The sequence below is a fragment of the Oncorhynchus gorbuscha genome, linkage group LG02, assembly GCF_021184085.1.
Source record: "Oncorhynchus gorbuscha isolate QuinsamMale2020 ecotype Even-year linkage group LG02, OgorEven_v1.0, whole genome shotgun sequence".
Lineage (NCBI taxonomy): Eukaryota > Metazoa > Chordata > Actinopteri > Salmoniformes > Salmonidae > Oncorhynchus > Oncorhynchus gorbuscha.
Window position 1 is genome coordinate 56,646,215 of NC_060174.1, and position 14,527 is coordinate 56,660,741.

The 14,527-nt window shown below is 44.1% G+C and overlaps 1 protein-coding gene across 2 annotated transcripts in view; it reads right to left on the minus strand.

Moving 5' to 3' along the window:
- Positions 1-14,527, minus strand: part of LOC124005038 (tumor protein p53-inducible protein 11-like) — a 132,470-nt gene that overhangs the window by 74,208 nt on the left and 43,735 nt on the right. The gene's annotated exons all lie outside the window — the stretch shown is intronic.

The window sequence follows — 14,527 nt, forward strand, 5'->3', positions numbered from 1 at the left end:
TGTATGTATGTATGTATGTATGTATGTATGTATGTATGTATGTATGTATGTATGTATGTATGTATGTTATGAACCAACACTGAATCGGAAGAGCTAACTACTAGCCATGTAAAAGTTGGACGGAAGAATGCCCAGTGCTGCTTACCTGAGATGCCATCATCACAGTCCTTCTTCGGTGGTGTTAGCTACGCTGTCCTTACAAACCACATAACATATCATTACAGCAGTGTGTACCATGTTAGCTAGCTACCTAACGTTAGTAGTTAAAAATCAAACTTGACAGTATATTAACTACAGGCTAACTACCCAATGTTTATTGACTTGATTATTTACGTCATTCTGAGCTTATCTAATTTCACTCTGGCTATCTACACCAATTTCAGAGCACTCTCGTCTGAGTGTACCAGAGCGCGGAGATTTTTCCATCTCTCCAGAGCGCAGAATAATTAATTTACGAGCGTTCAACACCCGTTGAATACGGCCTTGTCGGCAAGCGTAATTAAATTGTTTCCAGCAGCACAGTCACCAATGATCTGGTTAACACGGACACAGCTTAACCTCTTACTCCTACCTGGCACGCAGGCGTCCCATCTAGAGCTCTGGAAATGCAAATGCGCTACACTAAATGCTAATAGTATTAGTTAAAACTCAAACGTTCATTAAAATACACATGCAGGGTATTGAATTAAAGCTACACTCGTTGTGAATCCAGGCAACAAGTCAGATTTTTAAAATGCTTTTCGGCGAAAGCATGAGAAGCTATTATCTGATAGCATGTAACACCCCAAAAGACCCGCAGGGGATGTAAACAAAATAATTAGCATAGTCGGAGCTACACAAACCGCACAAATAAAATATAAAACATTCATTACCTTTGACCATCTTCTTTGTTGGCACTCCTAGATGTCCCATAATCACTATTGGGTCTTTTTGTTCGATTAAATCGGTCCATATATAGCCTAGATATCGATCTATGAAGACTGTGTGATAAACGGAAAAAAATTGCGTTTCATAACGTAACGTCATTTTTTAAAATTCAAAAAGTCGACGATAAACTTTCACAAAACACTTCGAAATACTTTTGTAATGCAACTTTAGGTATTAGTAAACGTTAATAAGCGATCAAATTAATCACGAGACGAAGTGTTTTCTACAGGGGTCCGTCTTGAAATACTGTCCGTGTATTTCTCAACCAAAATATCCGGTCGGAGACCTGAAGAAAAAGCCTGTCTCTTGTTCGTTTGACCAAGAAACAAACAATTGGAAAATGACAAGACTGTTGACATCGTGTGGAAGCTGTAGGTACTGCAACCTCAGCCCTATTTAATGTCTTTCGCCCATAACAATGGGTTGAAGCGGCAGATGGATATATTTTTCCACTTTCAGTGATCATATTTTCATGCACTTTTCAATGAAACGCATGTTCTGTTAAAGTCACAGCCGTGATTTAACCAGTTTCATAAACGTCTGAGTGTTTTCTATCCACACATACTAATCATATGCATATACTATATTCCTGGCATGAGTAGCAGGGCGCTGAAATGTTGCGCGATTTTTAACAGAATGTTCGAAAAAGTAGAGGGTCGACTGAAGAGGTTAACCAGCTCTGATAGGGTGAGTAAAATGGTCAGTGGTCTCATGCGTGTCTGGGAGTAGCTAGCAAGCTAGCCAATGTTAGCTTGGGTGCTTGACTGCCGTTGTAAGGCCCGAACGCTCAAATCAACCCTACTCCTCGGACCGAATGTCCAGTGTGCGTTCTGAGAGCAAAACGGTCTGAATTTACAAACTCACAATATGACAATGCTCTGAATTTATGAGCGTAACGCTGTACAGCGCCATATTTTCTGTTCCATCCTAACGGAAACCCAGTGGGTTTTTCATGGAATAGAAACACCATAATATTAAATCAAATTAATTAATCAAGTACCAGTCAAAAGTTGACACACCTACTCATTCAAGTTTTTTTCTATAGTTTTACTATTTTCTACATTGTAGAATAATTGTGAAGTCATCATGAAATTACACCAGTCTCCCACCAGTCTCCCGCGTGCCCCACATTCTGTAGTACAGACATGGCCTGCTCTCCCTTATGTGAGAAATGAGGCACTTTCCCATGTTTACTACAGTATGTATTGTAGACTGCACAGTAGCCTAATAAACAAAAATACATTTCGTTAATAAAATAATGATAAAAAACACTTTCAAATTGCAGATGTTGATTTAGTTATGGATCTATAAGAAATTACTACGGGAATAAATACTGATTTACAGAATTATTGAAACAAAGTTGTCTAATGAAGGCAAACAATTTAGAATCCTCCAATGCTGTAGCCTACTCCTGACAGTCACGTAGTACAGTGCCATATTTTCCATGCCATCTTAACGGAAACCCTGAAGGTTTTGTTTTTCTCTGAATATAAACACCATAATATTAATCAAATTAGCCAAATTTCTTAAAATCAATCCCATATACTATGTTATTACAAAAAAGCTTTTAAATTCTCTGGTAATGCAAATACGGAATACTATCAAATGCTTCTCAAAGATGCCCTCTGGTGGTCAAACTAGCAATAACTTGCAGTAACAGAAAAAATGGCTGACAATTTAATGACGTGCCACAGAATTCTGCGGCAGCACCAAGGTGTTCCGTAGTATGACTTTTAAAGGAGGAACCACTGTAGGAGCAGGGACTTCTATAGAGGAACTTTGAATGTCCTTTGAGTTAGCTGGCTAAAAAGCTTGTGTGTGCAGAGCGGAACCAGAATTAATAACACATCTTACCGTTTTTGTAGTTAATAAATCCAACATGAAATATTATAACTTCGCCTATATGTTCCTTAACTAGCATTGCAAAATGTATCTATTCCTCTCTAGCGAATATTTTTTTTTGCCCAATCTTCTGAATCACACCTGTACAGTAGCCAAATATTTGGAGGGGGAGGAGCAGGTAGTCTAAACAAGAAAATACAACGATTTTCAGCTTGCAAGGAGACACTGGAATTACGTTTCTGAGTAACAGAATGATGGATTTGCATGGGCACTACGTTGCGTTCTGTTGTGGGACTAGAAATAATGCCTGGAACGTCAAATAATAGTCAACTGGTTCCCAAGCTTTTAAAATAAGGACTAAAATAATAGTCAAGATTCAGCATGTAAATTAGCTAGAAAGATGTCGGCATTGAGTAATTGATCCACTCCCAGTTAGGGGGAGTGAGGGGCTATACAGCAGAGTAGAGAACTCAATCATTGATTGAAAACGGTTTTCTGCCCCTCCCAAAAGATAGAATACGTAGACAATTGGCCCTTTTTCTGAGACTTACCCACAAACAGGACCAAGCCTGGCTCTATCCTAGCTGAGGGGGTACTCTCATATCTCTCAACATTGACAGAGCTCTAATTCCTCTAGCACCACAATGAGATAGGGTGCAGCTTAGTGGAGTCTGCCAGTGTAATAAGCTCAGCTATCCCAATTGAGACCGTGTGTGCCTTGATCTAGGTTGGGCAAAACTAAACATGGCAGTGTTCACTGGAATAAAGACCTCCATTCCTGTCATTATTGAATGAGATTGTGATAATATCTCACATCTCAAAATAGGGCTACTTAATGTTAGATCCCTCAATGTCATGTTTTGTCATTTATTATCTTGTCTTGTCCCTGTGCTTCCCATTCTATTCGTTTCCCTCTGCTGGTCTTATTAGGTTCTTTCCCTCTTTCTATCCCTCTCTCTCCCCCTCCCTCTCTCACTCTCTCGCTCTCTCTTCTCTCTATCGTTCCGTTCCTGCTCCCAGCTGTTCCTATTCCCCTAATCAATCATTTAGTCTTCCCACACCTGTTCCCGATCCTTTCCCCTGATTAGAGTCCCTATTTCTTCCTTTGTGTTCCGTTCCTGTCCTGTCGGTTCCTTGTTTAGTATTCACCGTGCTGTGTTTGTGTATCGCCCTGTCGTGTCGTGTTTTCCTCAGATGCTGCGTGGTGAGCAGGTGTCTGAGTCTGTCTGGTTCAAGTGCCTTCCCGAGGCAACCTGCTGTTCACCTGCTGTTCAAGATCGAGTCTCCAGTTTGTCCTCGTCATTTCGAGTGAAAGTTGTGTTTTTTGTTTGTAATTACTTTACTGGATTAAAGACTCTGTTTTCGCCAAGTCGCTTTTGGGTCCTCTTTCACCTGCTTGACAGAAGGAACCGACCAAGGAATGGACCCAGCGACTTCAGACGCTCGTTACACTGCCGTCAAGATCCAAGGAGCCATGCTCGGCAGACACGAGCAGGAATTGTCTGCTGCTCGCCATGCCGTGGAGAACCTGGCCGCTCAGGTTTCCGACCTCTCTGGACAGTTCCAGAGTCTACGTCTCGTGCCACCTGTTACTTCCTGGCCTGTCGAGCCTCCAGAACCTAGGGTTAATAACCCACCTTGCTACTCCGGGCAGCCCACTGAGTGCCGCTCCTTTCTCACGCAGTGTGAGATTGTGTTCTCTCTCCAACCCAACACATACTCTAGAGAGAGAGCTCGGGTTGCTTACGTCATTTCACTCCTTACTGGCCGGGCTCGAGAATGGGGCACAGCTATCTGGGAGGCAAGGGCTGATTGCTCTAACAAGTTCCAGAACTTTAAAGAGGAGATGATTCGGGTTTTTGACCGTTCAGTTTTTGGTAGGGAGGCTTCTAGGGCCCTGGCTTCCTTATGCCAAGGTGAACGGTCCATAACGGATTATTCTATTGAGTTTCGCACTCTTGCTGCCTCTAGTGAGTGGAACGAGCCGGCGCTGCTCGCTCGTTTTCTGGAGGGACTCCACGCAGTGGTTAAGGATGAGATTCTCTCCCGGGAGGTTCCTTCAGATGTGGACTCTTTGATTGCTCTCGCCATCCGCATAGAACGACGGGTAGATCTTCGTCACCGGGCTCGTGGAAGAGAGCTCGCATCAACGGTGTTTCCCTGCTCCGCATCGCAACCATCTCCCTCCTCTGGCTCAGAGTCTGAGCCCATGCAGCTGGGAGGGATTCGCATCTCGACTAAGGAGAGGGAACGGAGGATCACCAACCGCCTGTGCCTCTATTGCGGAGTTGCTGGACATTTTGTTAATTCATGTCCAGTAAAAGCCAGAGCTCATCTGTAAGCGGAGGGCTACAGGTGAGCGCAACTACTCAAGTCTCTCCATCAAAATCCTGTACTACTTTGTCGGTCCATCTACGCTGGACCGGTTCGGGTGCTACATGTAGTGCCTTGATAGACTCTGGGGCTGAGGGTTGTTTCATGGACGAAGCATGGGTTCGGAAACATGACATTCCTTTCAGAGAGTTAGATAAGCCTACGCCCATGTTCGCCTTAGATGGTAGTCATCTTCCCAGTATCAGATTTGAGACACTACCTTTAACCCTCACAGTATCTGGTAACCACAGTGAGACTATTTCTTTTTTGATTTTTCGTTCACCGTTTACACCTGTTGTTTTGGGTCATCCCTGGCTAGTATGTCATAATCCTTCTATTAATTGGTCTAGTAATTCTATCCTATCCTGGAACGTTTCTTGTCATGTGAAGTGTTTAATGTCTGCCATCCCTCCCGTTTCTTCTGTCCCTACTTCTCAGGAGGAACCTGGCGATTTGACAGGAGTGCCGGAGGAATATCATGATCTGCGCACGGTCTTCAGTCGGTCCCGAGCCAACTCCCTTCCTCCTCACCGGTCGTATGATTGTAGTATTGATCTCCTTCCGGGGACCACTCCTCCTCGGGGTAGACTATACTCTCTGTCGGCTCCCGAACGTAAGGCTCTCGAGGATTATTTGTCTGTGTCTCTTGACGCCGGTACCATAGTGCCTTCTTCCTCTCCGGCCGGGGCGGGGTTCTTTTTGTTAAGAAGAAGGACGGTACTCTGCGCCCCTGCGTGGATTATCGAGGGCTGAATGACATAACGGTTAAGAATCGTTATCCGCTTCCCCTTATGTCATCAGCCTTCGAGATTCTGCAGGGAGCCAGGTGCTTTACTAAGTTGGACCTTCGTAACGCTTACCATCTCGTGCGCATCAGAGAGGGGGACGAGTGGAAAACGGCGTTTAACACTCCGTTAGGGCATTTTGAGTACCGGGTTCTGCCGTTTGGTCTCGCCAATGCGCCAGCTGTTTTTCAGGCATTAGTTAATGATGTTCTGAGAGACATGCTGAACATCTTTGTTTTTGTCTATCTTGACGATATCCTGATTTTTTCTCCGTCACTCGAGATTCATGTTCAGCACGTTCGACGTGTTCTACAGCGCCTTTTAGAGAATTGTCTCTACGTAAAGTCTGAGAAGTGCTCTTTTCATGTCTCCTCCGTTACTTTTCTCGGTTCCGTTATTTCCGCTGAAGGCATTCAGATGGATTCCGCTAAGGTCCAAGCTGTCAGTGATTGGCCCGTTCCAAGGTCACGTGTCGAGTTGCAGCGCTTTTTAGGTTTCGCTAATTTCTATCGGCGTTTCATTCGTAATTTCGGTCAAGTTGCTGCCCCTCTCACAGCTCTTACTTCTGTCAAGACGTGTTTTAAGTGGTCCGGTTCCGCCCAGGGAGCTTTTGATCTTCTAAAAGAATGTTTTACGTCCGCTCCTATCCTCGTTACTCCTGACGTCACTAGACAATTCATTGTCGAGGTTGACGCTTCAGAGGTAGGCGTGGGAGCCATTCTATCCCAGCGCTTCCAGTCTGACGATAAGGTTCATCCTTGCGCTTATTTTTCTCATCGCCTGTCGCCATCTGAGCGCAACTATGATGTGGGTAACCGTGAACTGCTCGCCATCCGCTTAGCCCTAGGCGAATGGCGACAGTGGTTGGAGGGGGCGACCGTTCCTTTTGTCGTTTGGACAGACCATAAGAACCTTGAGTACATCCGTTCTGCCAAACGACTTAATGCCCGTCAAGCTCGTTGGGCGTTGTTTTTCGCTCGTTTCGAGTTTGTGATTTCTTACCGTCCGGGTAGCAAGAACACCAAGCCTGATGCCTTATCCCGTCTGTTTAGTTCTTCTGTGGCTTCTACTGATCCCGAGGGGATTCTTCCTTATGGGCGTGTTGTCGGGTTAACAGTCTGGGAATTGAAAGACAGGTTAAGCAAGCACTCACGCACACTGCGTCGCCGCGCGCTTGTCCTAGTAACCTCCTTTTCGTTCCTGTTTCCACTCGTCTGGCTGTTCTTCAGTGGGCTCACTCTGCCAAGTTAGCTGGTCATCCCGGTGTTCGAGGCACTCTTGCGTCTATTCGCCAGCGCTTTTGGTGGCCGACTCAGGAGCGTGACACGCGCCGTTTCGTGGCTGCTTGTTCGGACTGCGCGCAGACTAAATCGGGTAACTCTCCTCCTGCCGGTCGTCTCAGACCGCTCCCCATTCCTTCTCGACCATGGTCTCACATCGCCCTAGACTTCATTACCGGTCTGCCTTTGTCTGCGGGGAAGACTGTGATTCTTACGGTTGTCGATAGGTTCTCTAAGGCGGCACATTTCATTCCCCTCGCTAAACTTCCTTCCGCTAAGGAGACGGCACAAATCATTATCGAGAATGTATTCAGAATTCATGGCCTCCCGTTAGACGCCGTTTCAGACAGAGGTCCGCAATTCACGTCACAGTTTTGGAGGGAGTTCTGTCGTTTGATTGGTGCGTCCGTCAGTCTCTCTTCCGGGTTTCATCCCCAGTCTAACGGTCAAGCAGAGAGGGCCAATCAGACGATTGGTCGCATACTACGCAGCCTTTCTTTCAGAAACCCTGCGTCTTGGGCAGAACAGCTCCCCTGGGCAGAATACGCTCACAATTCGCTTCCTTCGTCTGCTACCGGGTTATCTCCGTTTCAGAGTAGTCTGGGTTACCAGCCTCCTCTGTTCTCATCCCAGCTTGCCGAGTCCAGCGTTCCCTCCGCTCAAGCGTTTGTCCAACGTTGTGAGCGCACCTGGAGGAGGGTGAGGTCTGCACTTTGCCGTTACAGGGCACAGACTGTGAGAGCCGCCAATAAACGCAGGATTAAGAGTCCAAGGTATTGTTGCGGCCAGAGAGTGTGGCTTTCCACTCGCAACCTTCCTCTTACGACAGCTTCTCGTAAGTTGACTCCGCGGTTCATTGGTCCGTTCCGTGTCTCCCAGGTCGTCAATCCTGTCGCTGTGCGACTGCTTCTTCCGCGACATCTTCGTCGCGTCCATCCTGTCTTCCATGTCTCCTGTGTTAAGCCCTTTCTTCGCACCCCCGTTCGTCTTCCCTCCCCCTCCCGTCCTTGTCGAGCGCACCTATTTACAAGGTACATAAGATCATGGACATGCGTTCTCGGGACGGGGTCACCAATACTTAGTGGATTGGGAGGGTTACGGTCCTGAGGAGAGGAGTTGGGTTCCATCTCGGGACGTGCTGGACCGTTCACTCATTGATGATTTCCTCCGTTGCCGCCAGGATTCCTCCTCGAGTGCGCCAGGAGGCGCTCGGTGAGTGGGGGGTACTGTCATGTTTTGTCATTTATTATCTTGTCTTGTCCCTGTGCTTCCCATTCTATTCGTTTCCCTCTGCTGGTCTTATTAGGTTCTTTCCCTCTTTCTATCCCTCTCTCTCCCCCTCCCTCTCTCACTCTCTCGCTCTCTCTTCTCTCTATCGTTCGTTCCTGCTCCCAGCTGTTCCTATTCCCCTAATCAATCATTTAGTCTTCCCACACCTGTTCCCGATCCTTTCCCCTGATTAGAGTCCCTATTTCTTCCTTTGTGTTCCGTTCCTGTCCTGTCGGTTCCTTGTTTAGTATTCACCGTGCTGTGTTTGTGTATCGCCCTGTCGTGTCGTGTTTTCCTCAGATGCTGCGTGGTGAGCAGGTGTCTGAGTCTGTCTGGTTCAAGTGCCTTCCCGAGGCAACCTGCTGTTCACCTGCTGTTCAAGATCGAGTCTCCAGTTTGTCCTCGTCATTTCGAGTGAAAGTTGTGTTTTTTGTTTGTAATTACTTTACTGGATTAAAGACTCTGTTTTCGCCAAGTCGCTTTTGGGTCCTCTTTCACCTGCATGACACTCAATCCAGGGCAGTCACAGTCAATGAACTACACGGTCAAACATTTTAGAACACCTACTCACTCAAGTATTTTCATTATTTTTTACAGTGGACAGTGAAGACATCAAAACTATGAAATAACATACGGATTCATGTATTAACCAAAAGAGTGTTAAACAAATCAAAATGTATTTTTTATTTGAGATTCTTCAAATAGCCACCTTTTGCCTTGATGACAACTTTGCACACTCTTGGCATTCTCTCAACCAGCTTCACCTGGAATGCTTTTCCAACAGTCGTGAAGGAGTTCCCACATATGCTGAGCACTTGTTGGCTGCTTTCTTTCACTCTGCAGTCCGACTCATCCCAAACTCTCTCAATTTGGTTGAGGTCGGTTGATTGTGGAGACCAGGTCATCTGATGCAGCACTGCATCACTCTCCTTCTTGGTCAAATAGCCATTACACAACCTGGAGGTGTGTCAGGTCATTGTCCTATTGAAAAACAAATGATAGTCCCACTAAGCCCAAACCAGATGAAATGGCCTATTGCTGTAGAATGCTGTGGTAGCCATGCTGGTTAAGTGTACCTTGAATTCTAACTAAGTCACAGACAGTGTCACCAGCAAAGCACCCCCATACCATAATAACCTCCTCCTCCATGCTTTACAGTGGGAAATACACATGCGGAGATCATCCATTCGCCATACCCCTCGGAACCAAAAATGTGTGCTCCAGACAGAAAAGGGCAGATTTCCATCGGTCTAATGTCCACTGCTCGTGTTTCTTGGCCCAAGCAAGGCTCTTGTTCTTATTGGTGTGCTTTAGTAATGGTTTCTTTGCAGCAATTTGATCATGAAGGCCTAATTCACACAGTCTCCTCTGAGCATTTGATGTTGAGATGTGTCTGTTACTTGAACTCTGTGAAGCATTTATTTGGGCTCGTAACGCTAATGAACGTATCCTCTGCAGCAGAGGTAACTCTGGAACTTCCTTTTCTGTGGTGGTCATCATGAGACCCAGTATCATCACAGTGCTTGATGCTTTTTGCGACTGCACTTGAATAAACTTAAGTTCTTGAAATATTCCGTATTGACTGACCTTAATGTCTTAAAGTAATTATGGATTGTCGTTTCTCTTTGCTTATTTGAGCTGTTCTTGCCATAATATGGATGTTACAGATACAGGGATCCTGTGTGTATATCCTGTGTGTGTGTTATTCTTTTCTCTCCTTCTCCCCTCACAGGTGGAAATAATCACTCCCTAATCAGTCCCCAGTCAGTCCCCAATCAGTAACCAATCTGTCAGAAGACACACCTCCTGTTTCCTACCCAATCACAGTTAATTTCCCTTGGTTTAAAAACCCTGTCAGTTGTTTGCTCTAGAGCTCAATCTCTGTAAATGCCATATGTTTGTAGATCTCTCTGGTTCACTTGCGCCAACCATGTCTCTCTCTATGTATTGAGCACTCTTTTGTTTGAGCACCTCCATATCGCTTTGTCCTCACCTGTGAGTATTGTTTTTGGTTATGGTGTTTGATGGTGGCATAAGGGGGAACCAAGACAAGTCGCCCATGGGCATACACTACCCGTAGGTAAACTTTGTTAAAAACACTAGTTAGAACTGGGCAGACCACCCACTGTATTTTTGGTTAGTTAGCTGTTGTTGAAATAGGCTAGTTTAGCTTAGGGGTGGTTTTGGATGCTTATAGTTTCTTTCCTTGGGTCCAGCTCAGCCCCTTTTCCTGGTCCCCTCCCCCTGGCTCAAACACATTAAGGAAAGACATTTCACAAATTCACTTTTAAGGCACACGTTAATTTAAATGCATTCCAGGTGACTACCTCATGAAGCTGGTTGAGAGAATGCCAAGCATGTGCAAAGCTGTCATCAAGGCAAATGGTGGCTATTTGAAGAATCTCATATTTAAATTGGTTTAACACCTTTACTACATTCCATAGTTTTGATGTCTTCACTGTTATTCTACAATGTAGAAAATAGTACAAATAAAGAGAAACCCTTGAATGAGTAGGTATTCTAACACTTTTGATCGGTAGTGAATTTCAGATTCAGATTAACTTTATTATCCCACCAGGGGGAAATTAATTTGGTCATGTTTAAATATACAGTACATAAAACAAACTACGCAATAGATTTAATTCAAAGTGCTATAGCTACACATTTAAAGTGAAGGTAAAATATGTTCCTTCTGAAATCAATCTTGTTTCCTTACTGTTTTTTTCAAGAACGTTATCTGCGTACCACTGGAGGAATTTTGCCATTTCTCTGTCAACCTTGAGGCTTGGTCTGGGAGGAGGAATTCAGTGTCATTTGCATATTTAAAGAATTTGTGTCAGAGGCTTGACAATTGTTTGTGTACAGTATCGGTGAAAGTATGCAACTTTTTAGTTTATCAACTCGACCTTTTAAAACAAGCACACAACTTAAAAGCCATACATGCACATTAATAAAATCATAGAGGTTAACACAGTCTGGGACTTATTTCCATTGTGATTCTCTTGAGACAAGATGGCTATACAAGATCGAACACAAGACGCAAAAACTTAGTCCTGGCATTAACCTTCCCTAGCACCTTATTGGCCATGCTCACACCTCCCCAAGCTTCCATCAAGGATAGATCCCAAGTAGCTAACAGAGGTTGGAGTAGTCAGCACCACACCCCGTACCTCCACTCTGATTTCAGACAACCTACACAATTTAGGTCTGGATCCTAAAATAATTGCTTCAGTTTTCCCTAAGTGCAGAGATAGCTTATCTCCAAGCCATTTGCTAATGTTAGTAAGCTCTGTGCGAAGTATGCTCTTCAATAAAGTTTTATTTTTGTGAGACACCAGAAGTGTAGAGTCATCCGCATAAAGAAAAAGACCAAGAACAAGCATCTTTCATATAGTTAATATACAATAACAACAGCAGAGGCCCAAGCATGCTCCCCTGCAGAACGCCACAACTCATTGGTTTTGACTGAGACAGTGAACCATTAACCTCTACTACTTGCTCCCTTCCTGATAAATAGGACTTTACCCAGCCTAGAGGGATACTGCTTATACCCAGTGCCTCCAGTTTGGAAATTAGGAGATAGTGGTTAACTGTATCAAAGGCCTTTCGTAGGTCAAGCGGTACCATTCCACACAGATTTCCCTCAATCTTTTTCCTGATGAAGTCAGTCAAGTAAAGTAGACATGAATCAGTAGAGTATGTTTTTCTAAAACCTGACTGAAAATCATACACTAGATCCTGTTTGTTAACATATTCATACATTTGCTCATGTACAATTCTCTCCATGATCTTTGAGGTTACACAGACGATAGATACAGGCCTATAACTCCCAGGGTCAGACTGTATCCCCTTCTTATACAGAGATATAAAAATATAACTTTAGCTTGTTCCATGTCCCTGGGAAAGGTGCCTTGTTCAAGAGAGATTAACAATAAGCATAATACAAGGGCCAATTTGCTCAGCAGAATCTATTAGAAACCTTGCAGGAATATTATCCAGGCCTGTGGCTTTGGAGCATTTAAGCTCTGCCAGCATACTGACTATTTTGGCTGTTGCTACCTTTGCAAAAGAAAAAGAGTTTGGTGGAACTCCTAACTCTACATAATAATGCTTGACTTGTTTGCTTTCATTACAATCCAGAACTGATGGGCAGCTTGCTGACCATCTTGCTGGCAACAGAAGTAAAAAGAAAAAAAAAGAAGAGTTGCAACCTCTGCTTTTTCATATACCATCTCCCTTTTGATGTTCAGTCCAATACTTTTGCACGCCCAATTTTTCAGTTTTTGATTTGTTAAAGTTTGAAATATCCAATAAATGTCGTTCCACTTCATGATTGTGTCCCACTTGTTGATTCTTCACAAAAAAAATACAGTTTTATATCTTTATGTTTGAAGCCTGAAATGTGGCAAAAGGTCGCAAAGCTCAAGGGGGCAGAATACTTTCGCAAGGCACTGTATATGCATAGTCGAGCATCTTTTCGTGACAAAATATTGCGCTTAGTTTTTTTATCAATAATGAAATAGCGCCCCCATAGATTCAAGAGGTTAACACCCAAGTTGACCAGTTTATGCACAAGTAACGCATCACCCACCTCGGAGGCACAGCAGGAAAATTGGCTTGAGTCTAATTGGGATGAGAGACCAGAGAGAAGTTGATTTTGAATTATTTTTTTCAGAACACTGCATTAGGTATAGATGTCATGGCTACAGGGTATAAATCATTTCTTTTGGCCTGTTTTTAGGGATTGTGACAATTAGCAACTTCTTCCATAAGTCTGGAATCATCCCACTGTTCAGTGACAGCTGGAACAGCTTCTGGAACAGTAATGTGAGCTGGTCTGAGCATGCCTGTGAGCTGGTCATTCGCAGAGATCTGTATATCAACAGCTGGTATGCTGTCTATATACTGTCCAAGGCCACTTTCTGCTGCAATGTAAAATCACACTTCAAACCTACAATAGAAACTGTTCAAATCACTTGCAAAAGCAAGGTCATTAGACAGTCATACAATGTCTCTGGTTTGTAGCCTGTGATGGTTTGTAGCCCTTGCCAGGCTTTACTGTCCTTAAAAGGTTTTCTAATGTGTCTTTGTATGCTGCCCTGCACTTCGTGATTTTGCTTTAAAGTCGCCTTTGAATATTTTTCCTTCCCTCTTCACTGCCACATGATTTTAAAAAACTTTTCTGTTTGAGAAGCTCTTAATTCACAAGTTTCCCATGGTTTAATATTGGGGAAGATGTTGACTTTCTTTTTGGGAATAATGAGATCCTCACAGAAACAGTGACTCAGACGATATCCGCTGCCTCTTCCAGGTCATCCGCGCTGTCCGTCAGGGTCGCCCAGTCAGTGGACTCAACAGTCCTGAGAATCTCCACCTTTTTATCCTTTTTTCTAAATGTTCAGATTGCACATGTTAATTTCTCCCATGATCAGCTTTACTACTTCAGGTGACTGTCTCAGCCTTAGATACAAGGTCATGAATTAAGTCGGCAGCTATTTTGGTGTCAGCGGAGGGGGCTATGTAAACAGTAGTCGGACTTGATTTATTGTTCCGTATGCCAGGTCTCAGACAGATCAAGCAGGATTGTTGGTACTCCGAGGTATTGGGAACAAGCACATAGTTCAGTCTTATTCCTTATACTTTGTACATCACCATGTATAATAGATGAGGTGTTCTGAAGGGCTGTTTTTTAAAATCCGAATTCTGAATTCCTCTTCTATTGCCACGTTTCCTTGGTTTAGAAGCCTTTCCTTGGGAACATGTTCATTGTATTGATGGTGATATTCCATTGCAGTGTAGACTTGCAGCAAAGGGTCAGAGATTGAGCAGGACATCGCTTGTGTATGATATCTGCAGTTTGTGGCTCGCTGTATCCATTGAAGGTTAGGTCGACAGCTTGTTTGGTGCGTTTTACCTAAATACTGATTAAAACTAACAGCTAAAGTACTGCTATTTGCCTCATTATCTGTCCAATTTAATACCACTAAAAACTTGGTTGGTTGAGGTAAATTGCAACTTTAAAACAACAAACACAAGGACAAATGACTGTCG